The sequence below is a fragment of the Vombatus ursinus genome, unplaced genomic scaffold (assembly GCF_900497805.2).
Source record: "Vombatus ursinus unplaced genomic scaffold, bare-nosed wombat genome assembly UNPS02000577.1, whole genome shotgun sequence".
Lineage (NCBI taxonomy): Eukaryota > Metazoa > Chordata > Mammalia > Diprotodontia > Vombatidae > Vombatus > Vombatus ursinus.
This window is the reverse complement of record NW_020940355.1, coordinates 3,301,655-3,325,434: the sequence shown is the minus strand read 5'-3', so window position 1 is coordinate 3,325,434 and position 23,780 is coordinate 3,301,655. Positions and strand designations below refer to the sequence as shown.

General features: G+C 36.1%; 1 long non-coding RNA gene across 4 annotated transcripts in view; it reads left to right on the top strand.

Annotated features, from left to right (window-relative positions):
- The window catches only part of LOC114030236, a 424,548-nt gene that overhangs the window by 1,481 nt on the left and 399,287 nt on the right, over nucleotides 1-23,780 (top strand). For all 4 annotated transcript variants that reach the window (XR_003567601.1, XR_003567597.1, XR_003567591.1 and 1 more), the window contains exon 2: nucleotides 508-784. This is a non-coding gene — a long non-coding RNA (uncharacterized LOC114030236). The remainder of the gene's footprint in view (nucleotides 1-507; nucleotides 785-23,780) is intronic.

The following is a 23,780-nucleotide window of genomic DNA, read 5'->3' as shown; positions in this document are numbered from 1 at the left end:
AGTGCCCCTGGCAAAGGCATCCTACAGGCAGAAGTGTGAATCTGGAGAAGGGTCTTGAAGGAATGCCTTGGGCTTTAGCCATTCTGGTTTGTATTTGTTTTTATTTTAGTGGCTAATCAGAAGCAACCAGGGTGTATTAGGATCAACCAAATTAGAAGGTGATGATTAATCACAATTTTATTCAGCTTACTGTCTACCTCTTCTCCTTCTGTATCAGTAGCAGAGGATTTTTCCGAAGCAGTTACTTCCAGGGAACTTCCTTTTCAGTTTGACACAAAATCAAGCATCAAAGTGAACTTGTTGCTAATAACTGGGAAAACTCCCTTTGTTTAGTGCTGGTGTCCATCTAACTGTAGAAAGTCATAAACTGAGTTATTATTTAAAACACTGGCTTTAGAATGGTTCTTGTTCTTTAAGTTTGGGAGAAAAATAGTGATGTTGAAAGTACTTTAGATGATTGAATATGTAGCTTATACATTGGAAGTTAACTATACCTCATTTGTATAGGTGCCAGAATGATGATGGGCAACATCTAGGAAGCAAGACAATGGCTAGAATACCTTTCTAGCAAGGTACCTTCTCCAGGCTGCATTGTTTTTGTTGGACATTTCTGACAATGGATATAGCCAGGCCAAACAATTACGGAGTGAAAGACGCTAACCTTCGCTTGGGATTATCGTTTAAGAATTGAGTTTTGGATATGACATGACTATTATGAAGGATACTGTTACTGTTGGAAATACAACTTCTTGATCACTGGGAATTCTCTGCCTTATGGAAGAAGGTATGTTTCTTTTGGGAACTTCATCAGTGGTTCTTACTGTTGGTAATATCTGTGTCATTGCCAAAAAAATCGATGCGTTGTTTCAAGCTGTTGACTGATCCATATGTTTTTCTGTTTTGGGTTAGTTGGAAGTGCTCCTTTTCTTTTGTGTATGTTGAGATCTGAGTATTTCAGATGAAATTACTCTAATCTTACTATATTTAGTTTTTACCTTTGTTTTATCTACTACCAGCATGTGATTTGTAAGTAAAAGGTAGATATTCCAAAGTTAGTTTAATTTCAATCTCTAAGAAAAGTTATGTTTCCTGGATCACAAGAAAAGTTATACGTAGCAGGAAAGAAGTGCTTTGTTGTCCTTATCATCTTTGTGGTCTACAGAGTCAACTGGGCAGATGCCCCATTTTATCCATTACTAATTTTAAAAATGCTATATTTACATTTGCATATTAGCAAAAGTTCTAGATTTGCCTTGTTTCTCTACTGTGATATCTTAAAAAAAACTTTCTTTCCATTCAGCAAGCAAAATCCAGAATTGATCTAAAGTATTGTGCCAAAAAAGAATTCCTAAGAATCTGTCTAAAAATAAGCTCTATTGCCAAAATGAGTTATTATTCTAATAAAGAAACAGCCTAAATGATATTTTTATCTTAGTTAACGATATATACCTGGCAGAGACCCTAGAGACAGAAAATAATGAAGAAACTTAATGTTGACTACAGAGAAAAAGCAACTCAATTCTGGATAGATAACATAAGTAATATGAAAATAGTTTATTTTCCTAGATTATATGTTTACCATGGTTAGCTGTGGGATTCTACTGCGGAAAACCAATAGTTTTCCATTATTTAAAATGGGCATGTAGAAGTGACTCAAGTTCCAGGTGATTTTGAATTTTGAATTTGAAATAAATGGTAATCATTGGTACTTGGAAAGTTTTGAGGTGGTTACCTTAGTTCATAAAGCTTATGATAAATTAGGAATAGTTCCTTTTGGTTGTTTAGGAAGAAGAAAAAGGAAGAATAAAAGGATTGTTACCTACTGCTAACCAGTTGTATGACTTTAGACAGGTCACATTGCCGTTTTGGCCTCATTTTCCTTATCTGTAAAAATGAGAGGGTTAGCTAATCTCTGTGGTGCTCTTCGAGTCGGAGATTAAGATAGATATAGTTTTATGAAATTTTAAAAATTTGATTGTCACTTGAGTTACTGATTTGGAAAACTCCATGAGCCAAATAAACTTCTTCATATGTATGTTTGGATCAGGATATGTTGGCTCTGGGGACGTGCTTTAATTTTTCTGAAAAACAAATGATACCTTTGTCAAAGTATGCTATGTGAGAATTGATATTTACTTTATGATCTCAGAACAAAGTTTATCTAATTGGTATTTAAATTCTGGGAACAATATTCCACACTACAAAATATTTTCATCACCCCCATAATGCAAAGCAGAAAACTGTTGATTTTGTTTCCAAAGCAGAAGCTCTAATAAGCACCCATTTTCCCAGTGAGGTGGAGACTTTGAAAGTTTTACCTTAAAAAGTTGAACGCTTAACAAATTTCAAAGGTAGAGTGGCCAGAGAATTCACTGAAAGATTCTAACTTGTGGTTTAGAAGGATGATAACAAAGTATTTTCTTTAACATATATTCACTTTTGTGTCCATATTTATGATACTTGCTACTTACATCTGTACAAAAGAATGAATTGTGAGCTTGCTATTTGTTTTTGGAAATAACTAAAACTGATCCTCCAGGATCAGTTCAAGCAGATGTTTGATTTCCCTTTTTCATTTATTATAAAAAAACTTTATTTGTACTTCTTTTTTACATTGCAATCACTTTCTAATATACTACCCTTTCATTAAGTCCTTTCTTGTAATAAGTAAAGTTGAGTAGAATTAACTAACAGAAAAACTGTGCCTTATAGTATATACAACTTTTGGTAACCATAGTCCTCCACTTCTCTACTGAGAGGAGGGAAGTGTATGTCATCCAGATGCTTCATTTTCAGTGGTGGTGATGGATTCTTAGGGGGCCTTTTAGTATTATATTTAATTTTGAACCCCAATACAATACAAAGTAATGATGGTTTAAGAGTGATTTGTGAAAGATGAAGTCAAGAGGCTCACGCATGTTTTTAAATATTTTTACTCAAAAGTATTTTCCTCCCCTTCCCAAACTCCCACAATGGTTATAAATATAATTTAAAATCACAACATTTCATCCAAAATGGAACCTAAATAGCTGAATTTTCATTTCTCTGATCTGAAATTTAGTAAGACATTACTTTTTGAGTATGAAGACTTAGCTAGAGGGACATTATAGTCAATTTATCTTTCTGAATGAATGGTGGCAGGAAAGTTCAGGTACTACTTGCATCACATATAATTTACTAGCAGATATAGAAAGAAAATACCCCATCAATAAAAATTTCATAGGGATGGTAAGGTTACTGGGAGAATCTTGTACAAATCAAGTTAGAGAAAGACAGTATCCTTTTGTTTTGATAAAGCTCCCTATTTGCAAATGATGTTTAGATGATCACTTCCTGTGCTCTTAAATTTACTTTGCAAATTATTGGTATACATCAAAAACTATAATAAATATGGGAACATACCCATATTGTTCCCAAATCTGATTACTCTTAAAATTCTGACTGAATATTCTTCGTGCTGTTCATATAAGTAGCAGATTCTGAAATCCTGATTATTTTATGCTTTCATTCATATGGATGTTTGTGCTTGATGTGCAGAATTTCAAAATTGGGAGGTACCTCAGAGGTCATCTAGTCCCACATTTGTACCCAAACAGGTATCCTCTCTACAACATCTCTGATCAGTTCATGTAGCCTTTGAATGAAGAAATTTAGTGAGGGGGAGCCTATTTCCCTCTTGGATTTTCCATTTCATTTTTGGGTAACTGTAAAAAAGTTGTTTCTTACATCAGGCCAAAATCTTCCTGTTTTCTACTTGTACTTCTGTTCTTTGCTCCTACTTGGGCCCTTTGGGGTCTACCAGAATCTTTCTCCCATATGGCAGTCTTTAAATACCTAAGTGAGCTCTCATCTTTCCCAAGTCGTTGTCTCTAGGCTAAATATACCTAGGTCCTCCGAATGATGGGGTTATACCATGATCCTGAACTCTATTCTAGTTTACTGTTCTCTGGACACTCTCTTCTTTATCCCTGTATTCCTTGAAATGTCTCTCCTGATGTAATGTGACTAGGTAGGATGGTGACTACAACCAAGAAATTAAAGGAAGTTTGCTCCTTGGAAGGAAAGCTGTGGCAAATCTGCACAGCATACTAAAAAGCAGAGACATCTTCTTGCCAACAAAGGTCTGTATAGTCAAAGCTATAGTTTTTCCAGTAGTAACGTATGGCTGTGAGAGTTGGACTATAAGGAAACTGAATGCTGAAGAATTGATACTTTCAAATTGTGGTGCTGGAGAAGACATTTGAGAGTCCCTTGGAAACAAGGAGATCAAATCAGTCAACACTTAAAGAAATTGATTCAGGCTATTCACTGAAAAGTGAAATAATGAGGATGATGTTTAAATACTTTGGTCACATATTAAAAAGATAGGACTCATAGGAAAAGACCTGATGTTAGGAAAGATTGAAAGCAAAAAGAAAAGGGGATGGCAGAGATGAGATGGATGGATAATAACATGAAAACAATGAACATGAACTTGGACATATTTCAAAAGATAGTGGAAGAGAGGAGGGCTTGGCATACTGTGGTTCATGGGGTCACAATCAAACCACCGCAAAGCACTATTACCTTTCTTTTGTTGGATACTTTATTTTTCTTAATGCAGCCAAGGATGGTATTAGTTTTTTTTGAGAGGGGAAGGAGCTGCCAGATCATATTGTTAACTCATATTTAGCTTATATTCAGCTAACATTCACATTTTTTTTCATTTGATTTGATGTCTGGTAATGCCTCCTCATCCCCTTTTTGTAAAGTTGATTTCTTAAAACTAAGTGTATGACATTAGGTTTATCCATATTAAATTTTATCTTCCTAGATCCAATCAGTGTTCTTGCCCGTCAAAATCTTTTTGGATTGTAATAATATAACTCTATGTGCTATCTATCCCTCTCAGCTTTGCAACATCTGAAAATTTGATAAGTATGATATCTATGCTTTTATCTAAGTCTTTGATAAAAATGTGGATATTTTTGAGGTATTTATGTTTTGAAGAGCCCTAATATATATATTTAGGCAGCTAGGTGGCACAGTGGATAGAGCACTGGGCTTGGAATCAGAAAGACTCATTTTCATGAGTTAAAATCTGTCATCAGGCACTTAATAGCTGAGTGACCCCGGGCAAGTCACTTAACCCTGTTTGCCTCAGTTCCTCATCAGTAAAATGAGTTGGAGAAGGAAATGGCAAACCACTTCAATATCTTTGCCAAAAAAACTCCAAAATGGAGTCAGGAAGAGTCAGAAATAATTGAACAAGAACAACAACAAGTATACATGTTTGCTTGTGTGGGACAGTTGAATTACATATGGTATATTTGTGGCAATTGTAATTAATCACCTAATATATTTAAATAATATTTAAATTTAATCAAATTCAAGTCATATATTTAAATCATAGTATATGTTATAGTGGCCATCTTTATACCTATTTATTGGGACCAATGTTGATATATACTGTATTTGCACAGCTTGTAAGTCAGATTTTCATAGAGTCAAAAAGTATTTTTGTAACAGAAGAAGCTGTAAGTATAACACAAGCTATAAGTATAACAAAGCCAGTCTCACAACAACTCTGTGAAGAGGGTACTACAAGTATTATTGTCTCTATTTTACAGATAAAGTAAAGGAAGCTGCTTAGAGAAGTTATGATTTATCCTTGGTCACATAATAAGTGTCTGAGGTGACATTTGAAATCATGTTGTCTGAATCTAAGGCCAACACTGTCTCTCAACAAAAGTTAAGAGTACTTTGTTGGTTGATCTCAGAGCCTAAATATTGATAGGGACAATTAGAGCTTTCCCCCAAGGTGATACATTTAGAAGGTACTTTGCTGTCCAAGAACAAGGGACATTGGAATTTAGCACCTTGTTAGCAAGACTACTTTGGTAAAATAGGAAACTACCAGTTTGGGGGCTGGGGTGAGCTCCTCTGATATGTGTTCTCCTCAAAACACTTGGCCTCTCAAGCAATGATGTTGTGTCAGTGTCCTGGGATTTCTATCTTTCCCTCCAACAATGTGGTATTGAGCCTTCATCTACTCAACTTAGGAAGCACTTGCTTAGGATGCAGTTCATGTGGCTTGCCACAAACACATTTTTAGTTACGGATCTGTCCTCCATCATCTTCTAAGGTAACTAACCAGTAGCCAGTCACTATGAGAAGTGAAGGGAGAGATTTAAGGAATGGTAATTAATATATGTAAGTCAATAGTTTCTAAAATGGTATTTTAAAGAGATTCTCTAGTGAAGGTAGATGGACCAGAGTCAAAGAGAAATGGTATAGTCTATACCTTTTATTAAGGGGGTTTATTCTGTGAAATTTGGATTCAGTCAAAGGGCTGTACTTGAGGACTTAGAAGGCCACATGTGGGCCCGAGGTCATAGATTCCCCACCCGTGGATAGGATGTCACTTGCTATATAGAGAGAGCCATAAAATTTTAGAGAGAGAGCAAGAAAACTTCATGCTACCTTTGGTCTCAACCATAATTGGATGTTGTTTGCATGACTATGGCATTACAGATCATCTTTGCTCTGAAATCATCTCTCTCCCCTCTCTCTAATTTCCAGTGTCTCCCTATCTACAGGCTCCTTCCTTGCTACCTACAGAAGTATCCAAGTCTTGGAAAATTGAGTGAATGAATTGAGTGTATGATTGAGTGAATGTGTAGTCAATGTGAATTGACACTGTGCTTGTAAATGACTTGAGTGAGTTCTTAAACTAGCCTCACTTGACTCTACCTGTGTCTGTCCTTCCTTTCACAGCCAAACTCCTAGGAAAAAAAACCCAAAAAACTTCCTCTCTTTTTAATCACTTCTCAACCCCTTGTAATCTAGTTTCTGACCCTACCATTTAGCTAAATAACTGTTTTCAAGTTACCAATGATTTCATCCTTCTTGACCTCTCTGAAGTTTTTGACTTTGTTGTTTGTCTGATGTCTCTTATTGGATAGTCTTTCCTCTCTGGGTTTCTGTGACACTGCTCTTTCTTGGTTCTTCTCCTAACTTTTTGGCCCTCCTCATGCTCCTTTGCTGGATCATCATCCATGGTCTATCCCTTAGTTGTGGGTTTACCTTGCAATCTGTCTTGAGTGGGCCTTCTTTTGCATTTTCTCTACATTCTATTTTTCAATGATCTTATCATTTCCCATTATAGATATTTAACAAAGGTTTATTGATTGATCTTATTGCAAAAGATTAACAGAAAATCTCTTGGACAGTTTTATGTTGGAGGTGACAAGAATTCAGTAGGTAGAATTTATTGAGAGAAAGCACCAACTGTCAAGGGACTTTTCTCATCTTACTTCCTTAATCCTTCCAGGTCAAGATTGGGACAAGCCAGGATGACATTAGTACTCAGGAACTACTTTCATAGTGCTACTAAAGCTATTGCTTATTGAGTGTTGTTGATTCTGAGAGAAGGCTGAATGGTGATGTAGGAGGGAACTGTTGGAAAGTTTAGAAGTATCCCAACTGAAGATTGAAGAGAGCCGCTAAAGCTACTTAAATTCAGCTCTAATTTATGGACTGTGCCTAAGAGTGCAATGTATATATGACATCATAACTATATCTGACAAAAAGGCCAACCTCCAATATGACTGAAGACAGCAAAAGAAGGCCCATGATTGGTATATGGGGAGGAACAGCATCCCCCAAAGCTCTCCAGTTATTGTTCTCTGTCAGGATTCTGAATTTGAAAAGGCAGGCTTCCTGAGTTAGAAATATTAATAAATGTTGAATATATTGCTTGTGGTCCTACCTCTCCATCAGTTATTTTATGGAGAAATTTTTTTCCTTTGACCATTGCTTCCCTATTAAGTCATCAGGTGAACTTTATCCCTTTTGGGAAGTAATTGACATTCCAAGGAATCAATCAATTATTCAGTTCTTGAATTCCATTCATTGATACAGTTAAGTACAGTATGAGCCAGGTACTAGAGATATAAAGACAAAAATGAAACAGTACTTGGCCTCAAGGCAACTGCATTTTATTGAAGGGGTGGTGGTGAATAACCTAAAATTTTATATATATATATATAAAAGTTAAATACATACAAAGAAAATGTAAGATAATTTTTTTTGTGGGAAAGGAAATGAGAGGCATAAGTAGTCAGTGAGATGAAGTAAAGTCTCATTTGGAGTTAGCACTTAATATGATCTTTGAATGAAGGTAAGTATTCTAATTAATCAATCAGTATTTGTTAAGTACTTATTATGGGCCTGGCACTGTGCTGGGTGGGGTATAAAAAAACAAAAGTTAAACTGCACCAAGGAGCAATCAAGGAAAAAAAAGTCAATCAAAAGAGATGGATTTTTGAAAAGAAAAACAAGAAGCAGGCCCGTTGCTTGGATTATGGCATGGATTAAGGGGAGTAACATGTAATAAGCCTGGAAAGATAAGTTGAAGCAGCTTGTCCAGGTTGTAATTTTTTTCCACAAAAAAATTAAATGGACTTTTTTGGTCTTAATATGCCTTAAACTTTTAGGACCCTTCCAGATAGGCAGAGGTTTTTTTTTTTTTTTTCTGTTTCCCTTGTTTTTCTCCTAAATTCTGACATATTTAGGTCTTTCAAAAAGGTCTTTAAAATTTATTATACTTTTGGGGATTTGAAAAATTATAGTAAACTGGAAGAGAAAGAACTGTAGTGTCAGGGAGATGGGTTTGGGAAATGGTGTGGCAAAGCTCAGAAATATATACTTATTATGAATAGATTTTTAGAAAGCAGCATAATATACTGTTTATTTGAACTGGAAACCAGACAACTGTCCTTCCCTTGTCCTTTGCATCACCCTTAATATAGCTCATTGGGCTTCCTTCTCCCGTAAAAGAAGAATGTGTACAGGAATTAGATTCCTATGATGATCCTGATAGTTCAGGCAAATCACTCAAGTCAGTGATGTCAAACTCAAGTAGAAATAAGGCCACTCAACATTCTTAGGGATACATTCCTGGCCTTATGTTGATTGGCTTAGAAAACCAAATATTAACATTATCTATGTTCCATTGTATTTTCTTTTTGTTAAATATTTCCCAATTACATTTAATCTGGTTCCTGCAGCACTCGGGAGTGTCAAGGGTAGCATTGTAGCCAGCTGGTTTGACACCTTTGATACAGATAATCAGAATCTAGAGCTAGAGAAGGAAATGGCAAACCACTCCAGTATCTTTGCCAAGAAAACCCCAAAATGGAGTCACAAGGAGTCAGACGCAACTTAACAAATAAGACAACAACAAATACACACGTTTACTTGTCTGGGGCAGTTGAATTACATATATAAATATATACATATATGTATGTATGTATGTATGTTTGTGGCAGTTGCAATTAACCATCCAATATCTATTTAATATATTTAAATCGTAACATATGTAAAGGTACATATTTCTATCTCTTTGTATTCCTGACCTTTGCATTTTAGTTTTTTCCCTGGCTTTTCTCAATGTAAACAGAGATAGCTGGTACTTCAAAAGAACAATTTTTGAAATTATTTTTTATTATTCCATTCAATTATTTTTCAGTGGTATCTGACTCTTCATGACTCCATTTGGGGTTTCTTGGCAAAGATACTGGAGTGGTTTTCTTTTTCCTTTTCCAGCTCATTTTACAGATGAGAAAACTGAGGCAAACTTAACTGAGGTTAAGTGACTTGCCCAGGGTCAAACAACTAGTAAGTATCTGAAGCCAGATTTGAACTCAGGAAGACTCATATTCTTGACTCCAGGCCTGGTACCACCTAGTCACCCTTTATTATCCTGTACCTTCCACTATCCTCTCTGCCTTCCCATTGAGTAAATTCAAAACTAACCAACAAACTCTCCCAAACAAATCCCTCACTACATGTCTACCAGGTCTGGCAAAACACATTTCTACATTACCCTTATCCAAAACTGTATATATCTTTCTTCATCTTAAGTTGATCACCTCTCTCTTAGGATTGAATGGCATGTGTCTTCTTCATTCTTTTGGATTCCTGGTTTATCATTACACTGTTTAGAGTTCTAAAGTCTGAGTTGTTCTGCTCTATAATGTTTTTAGCATTGTAAAAATTGTACTCTTAGATCAGCTCAATTCATTCTGCATCAGTTCAAAAAGGTCTTCCCCTTTTCCTCTGAAATTGTCCATTTCATCATTTCTTAAAGCTCAGTAACATTCCATTCGATTCATATACCACAATTTGTTTAGCCATTCCGGGAGGGATACACCCTTAGTTTCCAATTTTTGGCTACCATGAAAAGAGCTGCTATAAATATTTTTGTAATATAGATCCTTTTCCTCTTCCTTTGATTTCTTTGAAGTATTGGCCTACTAGTAGTATAGCTGGGTCAAAGGATATGCACAGTTCAGTATCTTTCTGGGCATAGTTCCAAAGTGCTTTCCAGAATGGCTGGGCCAATTCACAGTTCCACCAACAGTGAACAAGTATGTTTGTTTTCCCACATTCTTACCAGCATTTGTCAGTTTCCTCTTTTGTCATCTATTCCAGTCTGATATGGGTGAGATGGAACCTCAAAATTGTTTTAATTTGCATATTTCTAATTATTGGAGAATTTAGAGCTGTTTAAAAATATGATTATTGATAATATGAGCTTTTTGCTATGAAAACTTTTCAGATATACTTTGAACATTTATCTATTGGGGAATGGATCTAAGCTTTATGAATTTGAATCAGTTCCTTATATATCTTGGAAAGAAGAACTTTATCAGGAATGCTTGCTGCAAAGATTCCCCCCACCCCAGTAACATGTTTTCTTTTTTTTCCTATGTTAGATTTATGCAAAAACTTTTACATTTTATATAATTAAAAATCCTATCTTTCATTTTGTGTGGAACCTCTCAAACACTTGTTTAATCATGCACTCTTCCCTTCTCCATAGATCTGAAAGATATTTTTTCCCCTGCTGCTCTAATTTACTTATGATATGACTTTTTATGTCTAAGGTATCCATTTAGAGCTTATCTTGATGTATGCTGTGAGGTGCTGGTCCAGACTTAATTTCTGCCAGTCTATTGTCTAGTTTTCTTAGAGGTATTTTTTTTGTCAAATAGTGATTTTTTTTCCCCAGTGAAAGGAATCTTTTGGTTAACCAAACAGTGAACTACTGTGTTTATTTCCTTCTGTATGTTGTGTACCTAATCTCTTCCACTGATCTGACCTTTTTCCTTTTTTAAAGCAGTACCAGAATATAAATTTTAATATAAACACTGTTATTACATACATCATTTTTTATACAATGAATTTAAGCCTTTGAATTAATACTCCTTTCAGAAATGAGACATTTGGTGGTGAGTGGAGGACTTGCAAAATGAAATGGTTTTAATAGTCCCCACCTAGTACGGCAGATGCCGTACTCTATGAACAAAGAATCATAGTAGCACAAAAGAAGCATGAGATGAGCAAATTCAGAGCCATTTCCATTCCAAGTGCCTTCCAAACTCATATTGAACTTAACAGCCACAGCTAAACACACTGTATTATGACCCCAACATCCTGAGGTTATTGGTTCTCTTTAAAGGGCAAACAACCATAATGACCAAGCAATAGAATCTGCAGCTTGTAAACTTCTGCATTAGAGTGTAAGCTCTTGGAGGGCAGGGACTGTTTATGCCTTTATTTGCATCTCCAGTGATTAGCATAGTCATTGGCATATAGTAAGAGCTTAATAAATGATTGTTGATTTGACTATCCACTAGATTAGACTGTGCTTTCTTTTTACATTGTAAGTTCCTAAAGAAGAGGATCCATGGCCATATAACACATCTCATGCATTTCTCAGAAAATTAATAATGCAAAGAACACTGCATCTGGAATCTGAAGATGAAAATTTGAATCTCAGTTTTGTCATCCATTATCAGTGTGACCTTAAATAAGTGACATAACTCTCTGGGCCCTAGTTTCCTCAGTTTTAAAATTAGGGGTATGGGCTAAGGGCCTGATAAGTCCCTTCAAACTCTACACCCTGTGACACCATGAATGCATTTGTGGCAGCCTAATAAATGTTTTTGACAGTGCTAATGGTTTTAAAGAAAGCAAAATACTGCATTCAGAGATCCTGTGAGATTTTCCTCATTAAACACTGTGTGTCATTATTGGATTATCCTCAAAAAATCTTGATTTCAAATTTATTGACAGTACCTACATCGGTCTGTTTAATTACTTTGTTGGGGAGAAAGATAAACATCCTCCTCTATTGACAATATTTACTCAAAATAATTACTCTCTTGATATATCACATTATTCATTCTCATTTTGTATGTAGCAGGGTTATATTTTGAAACTCAATCATTTAACCATCATTCTTGCTCCAAGAAGGTTTGAATGAGGACAGTCATTTTGGACTGATGCTAAGAGATAGCTGAGATAAAGCTATCTATATATTTGGTTTCAAAGAAGGAATTGAGCAGAGTTTCAGATGAGAAAACTAGACAAATTCCCATGTTTCCTGTGTTAGGTATTTACAACATAGATTTTGAACATTTTTTTTACTTGAAGAAGGTCAGTGACATCCAAATTTAACTATAAGAAATTCCTAAACCAAGTAGAAACAATTTTTTGTATTATATGCATTTTACTCTTTTCCAATAGATAATCAAGACCATGCTATATCACATTCCTTCTTCTCTTAAAAATGTAAAATATTGATTGATTAATTGAGTTACTGAAATATGATTAGTTCTTTAATGTTTGATCCTTCATTGAACTCCAGAGTAACTATTGTATTTATTAATTTTTTAACTTTTTTTTCAATTTTCAAACAGTTTTTACTCCTTTTCACATCCCCTGATTCTTGGAAAAAGAAAAACAAACATTCAAAACAAATATTCAGAGTCACGAATTCCTACATTGGTCATGTCCAAAAATATGTTTCATTCTGTATATTTAATCCATCACCTCTCTAGAAAGCAGGTAGCATTCTTCATGATTAGTCCTTTGGAATCCTGGCTGAAATCATTGCATTATCAGAGTCTTTCAAAATTGTTTATTTTTACAATGTTGATGTTGTAGTATAAATTTCTCTCCTGGTTCTGCTCACTTCACTTTGTATCAGTTTATACAAGTCTTCCTAGGCATATCTGAAATAATCTCTTTTATCATTTCTTATAGCACAATAATATTGTGTTCCATTTACATATCATAATTTGTTCAGCCATTCTCCAGTTGATGGGCAACATCTGTTTCCAGTTCTTTGCCATCGTAAAAAAAGAGTTGCTATAAATATTTCTGTACATATGAGTCTTTTTCCTCTTTCCTTTGGACATATGGGCCCTTTTGGGGGTATAGACTTAGTAGTAGTATCACTAGGTCAAAGTATCCTCTATCATACTTATTGTTGTTGTGTTGTTTCAGTTGTGTCTGATTTTTTGTGACCCCATTTGGGGTTTTCTTGGCAATGATATTGGAGTGGTTTTCCGTTTTCTTCTTCTGCTTATTTGACAGCTGAGTAAACTGAGGCAAATAGGATTAAGTGACTTGACTCACCCAGGGTCACACAGCTAGTAAGTATCTGAGGCTGGATTTGGACTCAGGTCCTTCTGACTCCAGGCCTGGCACTCTATCCACTGCATCACCTAGCTACCCCTATCATATTTCACAGTTGTTAAAGGCTGGCACCTTGGATAGTTGTATCTCTACCCTTTGACCTTTCTCACAACTATCACATTTATAGACAATGGTTCATCAGTTTGGAAAAGGGCATACCACTAAAAAATCAGTGAAGCTGTTAATTTTGTAATGGATCAATCAAAGATTGAGTATGGAATAACTTAAAGTATTTGCAATCTCGTACATGTGGCTTTTCTCTCCACCTATGCAGATCGTAAATCCTCTGCACTTTAGCAGATGCTCTTCATGACTTGTGAGTTTGGGGATGAGCCTCTGCAAAGTTAGCCAAGTTTTTCTTGGATAACAGAAATACAGCCTATCAGTGGGCCCATGTGTGAAGCCTGTCCAGCTGGGTAGGACCTGCCTGAGCTTCTTTTTGACTGCCATAACCTTTAAGATTGAATGAATGAGGGGAAGCTAGGTGGTGCAGTGGATAGAGCACTGACCCTGGAGTCAGGAGGACCCGAGTTCAAATTTGACTTCTGACACTTGACACTGAGTGGGCAAGTCACTTAACATCAATTGCCTCACCAAAAAAAGATAGAATGAATGATCTTTCCACGCTTCTCTCCTTTTGTCACATTCATCATTTCTTACATTGCTATAATATTCCATTACATTCATGTACCACAATATTGATGTATATGGAGATTTCATTCTTATCAATGACAGCTCTGAATGTGATACACTGCATGTATTTTCAGACTTTTTTTGATATATTGATCAGTTTTGCTGATTTTTTTTCTTCTTCCCTTTTTTGTCTCAGCGAATGTGATTTGTTTTATGGAATATCTATTGTAATGTAATACCTCTTTAGAGAATATTATTTGCTATGTGGGTGTATTATTTGCTGTATGGGAAAGAGGAGGGAAACAGATAAATTTTATTGATAGAGAAAAAACAAAAGACATTGATAAACATTTATTAATATTCCTTCCCTGGAAGAATGAATGCATGAATGAAAGAGCATTTATTGAGTACTTGCCATGTGTAAAATCACTGTTTGGGGATTCAAATAGGAAAGTAAAACAATCTCTGCTCTCAAAGAACTCACATTCCAGTGGGGAGAAAACACTTATGAGAGGTTTCAGCTACAAGTCAGATGGAAAGGCCCAGTGGTCTGGAAAGTCTTTTTGGGAAATTGAGGTAGAGTGGGAAGATAATCAAAGAATATACCACAGAAGTCATGCCATACAACCAAGTAAAGTTATGTGACTTTAGGAGAATAACCTTTAATCATCCTTCCCCCCCTGCTTAATTTTGGCAGGTCACTATAGTTTAAAGAATTCTTTTGAGGAAGAATTCACTAAGTTGACTTCTTTACTATATGTTTATGGTAAACAAAAGCCATAACTTTATTATAGTAAATTCTCACCACTTGTCTCAGTGTGTGAATTTGAGTGCCAGTTTTTTTTCTTCCCTTCAGAATTGTTGGTTAAGTGACTTCTGGCTGAATTCATTGCTCTGTATTCAAAACTGTTGATTACATAATTTGCTGTTAGAATTCAAATATGTAAATTGATTGTTTTGGTTTCTAGCCAAAGTATCTACTGGAATATATTCGAAAAAAACATTTTCTCTCTATTTTCCTTTCCTTTGGCCCCACCAATGATGTGCATGAAATTCTGGCCTGATTTTCAAGGTTTCCTTCACAATGTTTTTGATGAAAGGTGTCAGAAATTGATTTGCCAATTGATGCCATCAGCCTTTAGCTCTTTACTCTTCTTAGGATCTGCCTGGTTCTCAGACCTAGCTCTTTGATAGAGTCTATTGAGGTTCTTACAAGATCTTTGTTTGATCTGAACTGTCTTTTGTGACTTGGATGTTTCTTTGGTCTTCTTACTTCACATCTCTTATCTGGGCTTATACTGACCATGGGCTTGAGTCACCATTGGCTAGGGTTTTTGAAAAACAGAGAAACTGAGATCCTTATGTTTCCACACTAGCTTTGTGTGGAATTGTCTTGGTATGTTGACTATGCTCCTATGTTATCTTTTTAACTCCTAAACCTGGCTTTGGTTTCTGATTCTTGGTCAGGTAAACTTGGCCTCCTGGTTTCTAACCTATGGGCCTTGTATCCACATTCTAAGTGCTTCTCTGCACTTTTTATGTCATTTAATTCTGTTCACACCTGATCCAGGGAGTAGGGTAATTTGTCGGAACCAGGGATCTGTCCCTTAACAGATGAAAAGCCAGGGAAAGGTGTCTGAGGAGTGAATTGGAGGCCAGGTATCAGTCCCTCAGTGGAAAAGACTCAGGAGACATGGGAGCTAGTCCTGCCCTCCTGTGTGAACTTGAAAAAGTCCTCTAAATACCTTGTCTCAGTTTCCCTATCAATAAAAACATAGGGATGGACCAATGGTTTCTAAGGTCCTTAAGTCAATGGGTCTGTCCTGAATTTAGCTGTGTTTGTGAGCTCCCTCAAATACAATATTTTGTCCTTAATCCTCCTGCCTCAGACATCACTTCCCAATACTGGCCTCCCAAGTTTCTCCCAGACCAAATTTAACTCCTGCTTTTAGGGAACGGACTTTGGTTCTGACACAAAAACATCATCAAAAAGAATGTGGCCTGGTATTCTGTAAAGTGGAGCTCTCTTGCTTATTGGCATGACAATTAGTACTCTTAATGCTGTCTAGCTCTCTACTGCCTAGCGTAGGGCCTAAAACACTAAAACATAGGACTCTTAGTAAATGTTCATTAAATTGAATTTGTTTTTGAATTATAGGATTCCTAATTTTTTGTTGTTAAAAATTATTTCTAGTATTATTTTTATGTAGCTTATATACTGACACTTCAAGGAATCATTGATCTCCTCAAGGCTGGTACTTTCTCAGGTGGTTTAGATGCTATAGAACAGCTAGGCAGAACAGTGGATATAGTGCTGGTCCTGAGTCAGGAGGACTTGAGTTCAAATTTGGCCTCAAACACTTAATAGCTGTGTGACCCTGGGCAAGTCACTCAACACTGTTTGTATTCCTCATCTGTAAAATGATCTAGAGAAGGAAATGGCAAACCTCTCCAGTATCTTTGCCAAGAAAATCCCAAATGGGGTCACGAAGAGTTGGACAGAACTGAAACAACAGAACAACAGAAACAGATTGTTACTCATCCATTCCTCCTCATCCCGTAATATTGTGTGTGTGTGTGTGTGTGTGTGTGTGTGTGTGTGTGTTTTGAGTCCTTCTATACGTTCTTTATGGAGAATCTATCTAACTTGCTATAAGTCTTTTGCTAGCTCTTCTCCAGTGCTTAGCACAGTGCCTAGCACAGAGTATGCATTTAGTCAATACTTCTTGACTTGACTTTGCCAGCATAGTGTTCAGGTTGTCCTTCTGCTCTCAGAACAGTCCTGTGGATAACAAAAAAAAAGTCTCGTGTAACAAAGTCCAGGGCTTTGTTAACTGACTGCCTGACTAGTCTGATCCATGCATCCTAGGCTAGATATTGATAGATATTAATATTGTGTCTTCCAAATAACATTTGTTTTATAGTAATGATCCTTCAATATCTTATCATAAAGTAGTAGGGAATATGGGAATTTCAGGGGATGTATGTGGGGAAAGATATTTTAGGTTATGAGGACCTTTCCATGTCCTTCAAGTCACATGGAGCTGGCAGTTGCCTATGCAGTTTTTTATGCTCTACAGATTAGCTTGGCAATAGAGACATCTTGACAGCAGAGCAGTGTATACACCAGAAACTTGTACCAGTTAAAAGCCCTTCAGGAAATAATATGATATAACCTATAAAAGCTTAAAGAGCTAACAATAACAGCTGTTGTAGGACTGAGGGCTGCATTTCATCAACTCAGCAAAACCCATCAGAGAATATCTAGGTGAGAGTAACACAGTCTCTTAGCTTCTTGGACTTTTCTAATTGCAGTTTGGGTCCCTTAACAACTTGATCTTTCTCGCTTCCACAATCAGGTAGCACATAAGGCCTCTGTTTGACAGAAGTCGAATAGGTATGCTTTTATGGGTCATTATTTGCTCTCTATTTAATGGGTGTCTAGCCTGACTTCTAAATAGATTGTTAGCTCCTTTAGGAGAAGAGCTCTGACTTTTCTCTCCTCTCCTTCCCTCTGCTCCCCTGTCCTTCCGCTTCCCATCCTTTCTCTTCTCCCATCTCTCTTCTCCTCCCTTTTTTCCCCTTCCCTCTCCTTTTTCTCCACTTCCTGCCCCTCTCCTCTCTTTCCCCTCCTTTCCCATCCTCCCCTTCCCTTTCCTCACGTCCTCTCTCCTTTTCTCTTCGCCCCTTTATCTTTGCCTCTTCCTTTCCTACCCAGACTATATATAACCTTTGAACTTTGACCTATTTTATTTCCAACTTAAGCCACTTTGGCCCTGCTTAGTCAGCTTGGCCTCCCCTTTTCCCATCACAAAATTGGTGTGGACCTTGTCAACTTAGCCCACTATAGTTTAGAACTTCTGAGTTAAAAAGAGCTATAAGCCTCAGCCTCCTCATATATGGGTTTATAGGGATGTGCCACCACTCTGGTCAGCCCAATTCTTTATATGTTCTACTGCACTATACACACAATAGGTCTTCATATGTTTTCTGGTTTGTTGTTTTAAACTGGATTTTCTCATTGGTTATCCATTTCAAGGCCTGTAGATTTATTTATAAAATTTCAATACAAGTCAAGTAAGATTTCTGAGACCTGAGTATCCCAATGATAAAGAATAAATTAGTACCTCTGAAGCTCTGTCCCAGGAGCTTTATGTAGCCCTAAGCTTGATTTCACACTGCTGCTTAGTGTAATGATTCCTTTGCTGTGCTGGAATATTAATAACAGCCCTATGAAAAGTTTATCTAGAAGAATAAGAAAAGTAATTCATTTGAAGTCTTAGTTTGACATCTTAATTAGGCATCCATTTGGTGCTTTCTTTTCTGTCTTTATAATTAATAATAACAAACAATATATTAAAAATTGTGATTCTTGGTTCAAAAACAAGATTTCCCTCTCCCGTCCTTCACCCCACATTCTCACTCTAAATCTTCCATGAAATTAAACTTTAAAACTATATGCCCATGAGCCCTGACTCTAACAGAACTTATAGTAATTTTGCTGACATACAGGGGAAGTATGCTCATCTTATTTTCTTGGAGGGGGGATTCTGCCCATTTCTTGAAAAAGAATGAAATAGAAAAGCATGTATAAGGAGCTTACTATGTGCCAAGAATTGTGTTAAGCACTAGGAATGCAATTAGAAAAGCAAGATAATCCATCCTCTCAAAGATCTCATGTTATAATCATGGGGGACAGTGGTACAAGAGAATTCTGCTACTAGGTAGCTGAAAAAGTCCATTGGTCTTTAGGGAGACTTCAAAGGATAAATGGCCATGCCTAGAGATATGGAAGGCAGATGGTAAGACCAAATACTCCTTAAGGCCTAGTGTCTTACTAGAAGAATAGTAGTGAGTGGTACCCTGCTTATCAAAAGTGTGAGTGGCCATGCCCAAATTGCAGTAAAGAGCCTGGAGGAACTAGGTCCACGAGTGTTGGGAGGGGAGAACCTGGTGTGATTTAAGCAGGAGCTGGTCAATGGCATTGGAGAAAGGATCTTATATTGGTTATCTCCACTCTCCAGGACCTCACAGAATGAAGAAGTAGGTGCAAGTTGGGTGTTGTGGAAAGAGGGAAGTCTTACCAGAGATACCAAGTCATACAGGGGGAGCAAATTTAAAACTCAAAAGCTTATGGAAGTGGATATGGAAAACTAAAAATTAATTAGTTAATTAAAAAAAGATACTGGAATGTTTTGCCATTTCCTTCTCCAGCTCATTTCACAGATGAGGAAACTGAAGCAAGCAGGGTTAAGTGACTTACCTAGGGTCAGACAGCTAGTAGGCCAGATTTGAACTCAGGAATATGTATCTTCCTGACTCCAGTTCCAACTCTCTTTCCACTGCACCACCTAGCTTCCCCCTGCTAATATTTACATGATGCTTACTATGTGCCAGGTAGTGTACTAAGCACTTGACAATTATTATCTCATTTAATTCTCACAACAACCCTGGGAGGTAAGTGTTGTTATTATCCCCACTTTACAGATGAGGTAACTGAGGCAAACAGAGGTTAAGTGACTTGCCCAGCTTCACACAGGTAGTAAGTGCCTCAGGCTGGATTTGAACTCAGGTTTTCCTGTCTTCTGACCAAGCTATCCTGCACCACCTACTTGTCTCTCTCCAACTTTCCTTAGTTGTTCTTAGTTTTGCTCTCTGGGGCCAAGCAGAGCAAGTCTAATCCCACTTTCACATGACAGCCTTTCACATACCTTGTCCTCCCTTCTTCTGGCTAAACAGCTATTCCTCCAATTGATCTTAATGAGGCACTCTTTCCTGTTGTCTCACTATCCTGGTGATTCACCTTTGGCCTTACTTCCTCTTGTCTTTCTCTCCTGTGTACCATGCTCTTCCTAACGCTGAACCAAGAACAGTACTCCAGATGTGGTCTGACAAGGGCTGAGGACAGTAGAGCCGTCATGTGACTAGTTCTGGTTACTTTGTCTTTGTTAATGTAGCCTAAGAGAGCATTAGCTTTTTAGGTTGCCATATTGCAAAATTGATTCATATTGAGTTTTTGTTCTACTAAAACTCTGAGATAGTTTTCACATAAACCATTGTCAAGTCACATCTGATACACTTCATAAGTCTTTAAATCATAATTCTTTGAATCAAAATATAGGACTTTACATTTATCTTGTTACATTTTATCTTGTTAGATTTTACCTATGACTTTAGCCTATAGAAAACCTGATTATTAACTATTATCTTATTAGATAATATTTCCAGGCTTATGTCATCTGTTTAATTAAAGAGCATGCCATCTTTTCTAGCATGTTGTAAATTTTTTTTGTATCCTTTTAAGTGTATAAAGTTAAATTATTCAGTACCACCAGATGAATATCATTCCAATGTCCATATGACTTTAATTTTTTTTTAGGACCTGAAGAATCCAGTCATTTTAATTTTGTTTTAAAAATTTTAAATTAAAAAAATTAAAATTTAAAACTTTAACATTTTGTTTAAAAATTTTAAAAACATATTGAAGTATTTAAATGAGAAAAATTAGTCCAGTATATAATGTGGTTAGAGTCGAAGCTAATATCAATATTAGATAAAGAATCTGTACATTAGTTATTATTTTACTAAATGTGAGGTTAGATTTTTAAGAGTGGGCCTTTTCCCATATAGTTGACCTCAAATTTTTATACTTTATTCTTTTATATTTTATTTTCTAATCTTTTATTCTGTTTTGGTTAATGTTGACACTAATACTATCTAATTTCAGATGATCTCCTGCCCTTCCCTCTTCCAATTAATATGGTCCTATCAATATGGTCATTTGATCCAAGGGATCAATACCCATCCTCTCTCATAACAAATCAGATGCTAATAATCCTCTGGTATTATCACAAATGCAAGTATAGCATACTTACGATATATATATATATGCACAAATGTGTGTGTATTTAGTATTCAGTATGAGTATAGCTAACATTTGCTTAGTACTTTAAGCTTTATAATATATATACCTATATATCTATATTTATATCCATCCATATACATATATATCTGTATCTGTATTTATGTATGTATGTGCCCCAAATAGTTATAATATAAATCATCCTCTAGCTACATCCTATACATATATGCATATTCATGTATATGTATAGATGTGCATTCATGTGCATATGATACAGAATGTTACATTTGAAAAAGTACTGAACTCAAACCCCGGGTTTATTGCTTACTAGTTTTAGACCTTGGGCAAATCATTTAACCTCTCTGGGTCTCAGTTTACTTACATGTAAAAATAAAGGGGTTGGACTGATGATCTCCACTCCCAACTCTAGATCTCTGATCCTATTATCCATGATCTGGTAAAAATATATGTATCACTCTTCCTGAATTACCTCCCCACCTCAGCACTTGCAGGTTGCAGGTTAGGTACTTAGAGTTTAACTACTACCTCTAGGTTCAAAGGGATACTCCCTGAGTCCATATTCCTAAAACTAGAGCTCACAAACCCCAACCAGTAAACTTACTTTTATTAGTTAGCCAGTAGATACACTTAGCTCAAAGCAAAGGCATTTATGAAGATGGTATAGTGAGAACAGAACCTGTACAACATCCTGCCCCCCATCCCATAATTCTGGGGCATACACAGGATTAGTGGGAAGAGTGGGTACAATTCAGAGTATAGTGCCAGTGAGGAAATACTGCCAGGTAACAAATATGACGCCTCTGGTGCAGCAACACCTCAATATCCTTTATCTTCTTATGGTGTCCTCACACTGTACCCAGGAGGTGGCACACTTATTTGAGCTCCCTAGATCTACCCCACTTTGTAGCTTGACTTTTTGCTTTTAAGGATAGTTTTTTTTCTTCTTCAATCCATACTTGGCTTTATTCTCTACTGATAAAAATCATGTTCCTAGAAGCTAATTCTTGTCTTGGACTCTGTGCCTGTGTCTGTATCTCTGCTCTTTGCTGGATACAGTGTCTCTTACTGGAATGATTAGCTCCGATTTAAGAGGCTATGGCTGATGGGGAAAAGATGAGAGAAAATCCCGCTGCTTTCCCTAGGTTGTATGATCATACTCCATTGCTCTCTGCCTCAAATGCCCAAACTGCCTCAATTGCTTCCTGGATCAGCAAGCTTAGCTTTCTAAATGTCATCAATTTTCTTCCAGTCAATGAGCAGCTGCCGTTTTTATTCTGTCGGAGAGAACTTAATTCAACATTTCTTTGCACTGCTTTAACATATTAACACCTCCTTATTTCTATTACCTCTTCTTACTTTATGACATTGGTTTAACACAGCTGGAGTAGGGGAGTCAAAACCTCCTTCGTACAATAATGCATACATACATATATGCGTATGTATGTATGTATCATATGTCTCATAAATATATATTTATATGCATCAAAATATATCAAAACCACAGTTATTTCTTATATACTCTTTTAGTGTTCTCCTTTATTGCTATTATTCCCTTTTGGATCTTTGAATTTGTAAGTGTCAATAACTCCTTCATTTGGAAATTCCCTCTACTTCAGCAGATCAGCAATGTTAACAACTTTTTTTTGGTTATTATTATTTTTTAATTTATAGAATAAAACAAGCATTTCCATAACGGTATAATAATAAAATGACTGCACATGAAATTTTCAATCTAGTATTGTCATAAGTAGGACTCAAACCCACATCTTCCTTACTCCAAGGCTACTATACCAAGCTGCCTCTTGTAAAAGAAGTAATTCATTAGAAATAAAATTATTTAACTGACCAGCATTTAAACCTTACTGTATGCCTAGTAGTATGGCTTTGTTGTTGTTCAGTTGTGCTTGACTCTTCTTGACTCCATTTGGGGTTTTCTTGGCAAAGATGCTGGAGTAGCTTGGTACTATTTGGATAATACAGACAAAATTCATTAAAAAATTTGGACTGGAACTTAAGGTGTACATAAACAAAATAAAGAATAACATAAAACAATGCAATTAAATGCCAAGACTTTACTTTGTTTTGCACTAACTCTGCTCTTATAATAATTTTCTGAAAGTTTGGTGAAGGGATCTGTAGAAAAGCTGGGCACGTTAAATAGGAGGAAAACTTGGCAGAAGTATCAGTGCACATTGGTGGCATTTTTCTAAAATTATTGGGGTTGTTTCCATAATGTGACCTACTTTCAAAGGACCTTTTTTCCTTTCAAGAATAACTGTGGATATATTTTATCAATGTGAGATTCATGGTTGAAACCTTGGAGGAGTAGTTGGAAGTTGATTGAAAAAGTAAAATTGAATGAGAATTCCTCCTCTGAGTTATTTTGTTGTTAGGAAAAAATACATATAGAACCTAGGCCATATATTCCTCTCTTAATTAGGAAGGGAGAATAGAAGCAAAGCCTTCCAGAACAGAATACTTTTGAGGCTTGAGTTCTATTACTGACATCAATAAATATATTAAATGGTCAGAAATAAACATTCAACATGCTGCATGGTCTGAAAGTAGCTCTCTCCCCTCCTCAAAAAAGCAGAATGAACTTTTAATTTATTAACTTGTTTTTGTGTCATCTTGAACAAAGCTATGGAGTCTCTTTGGTATCATTCAATTATATATGTGTGTGTGTATATATCTATATCTATATCTATATCTATATCTATATCTATATCTATAT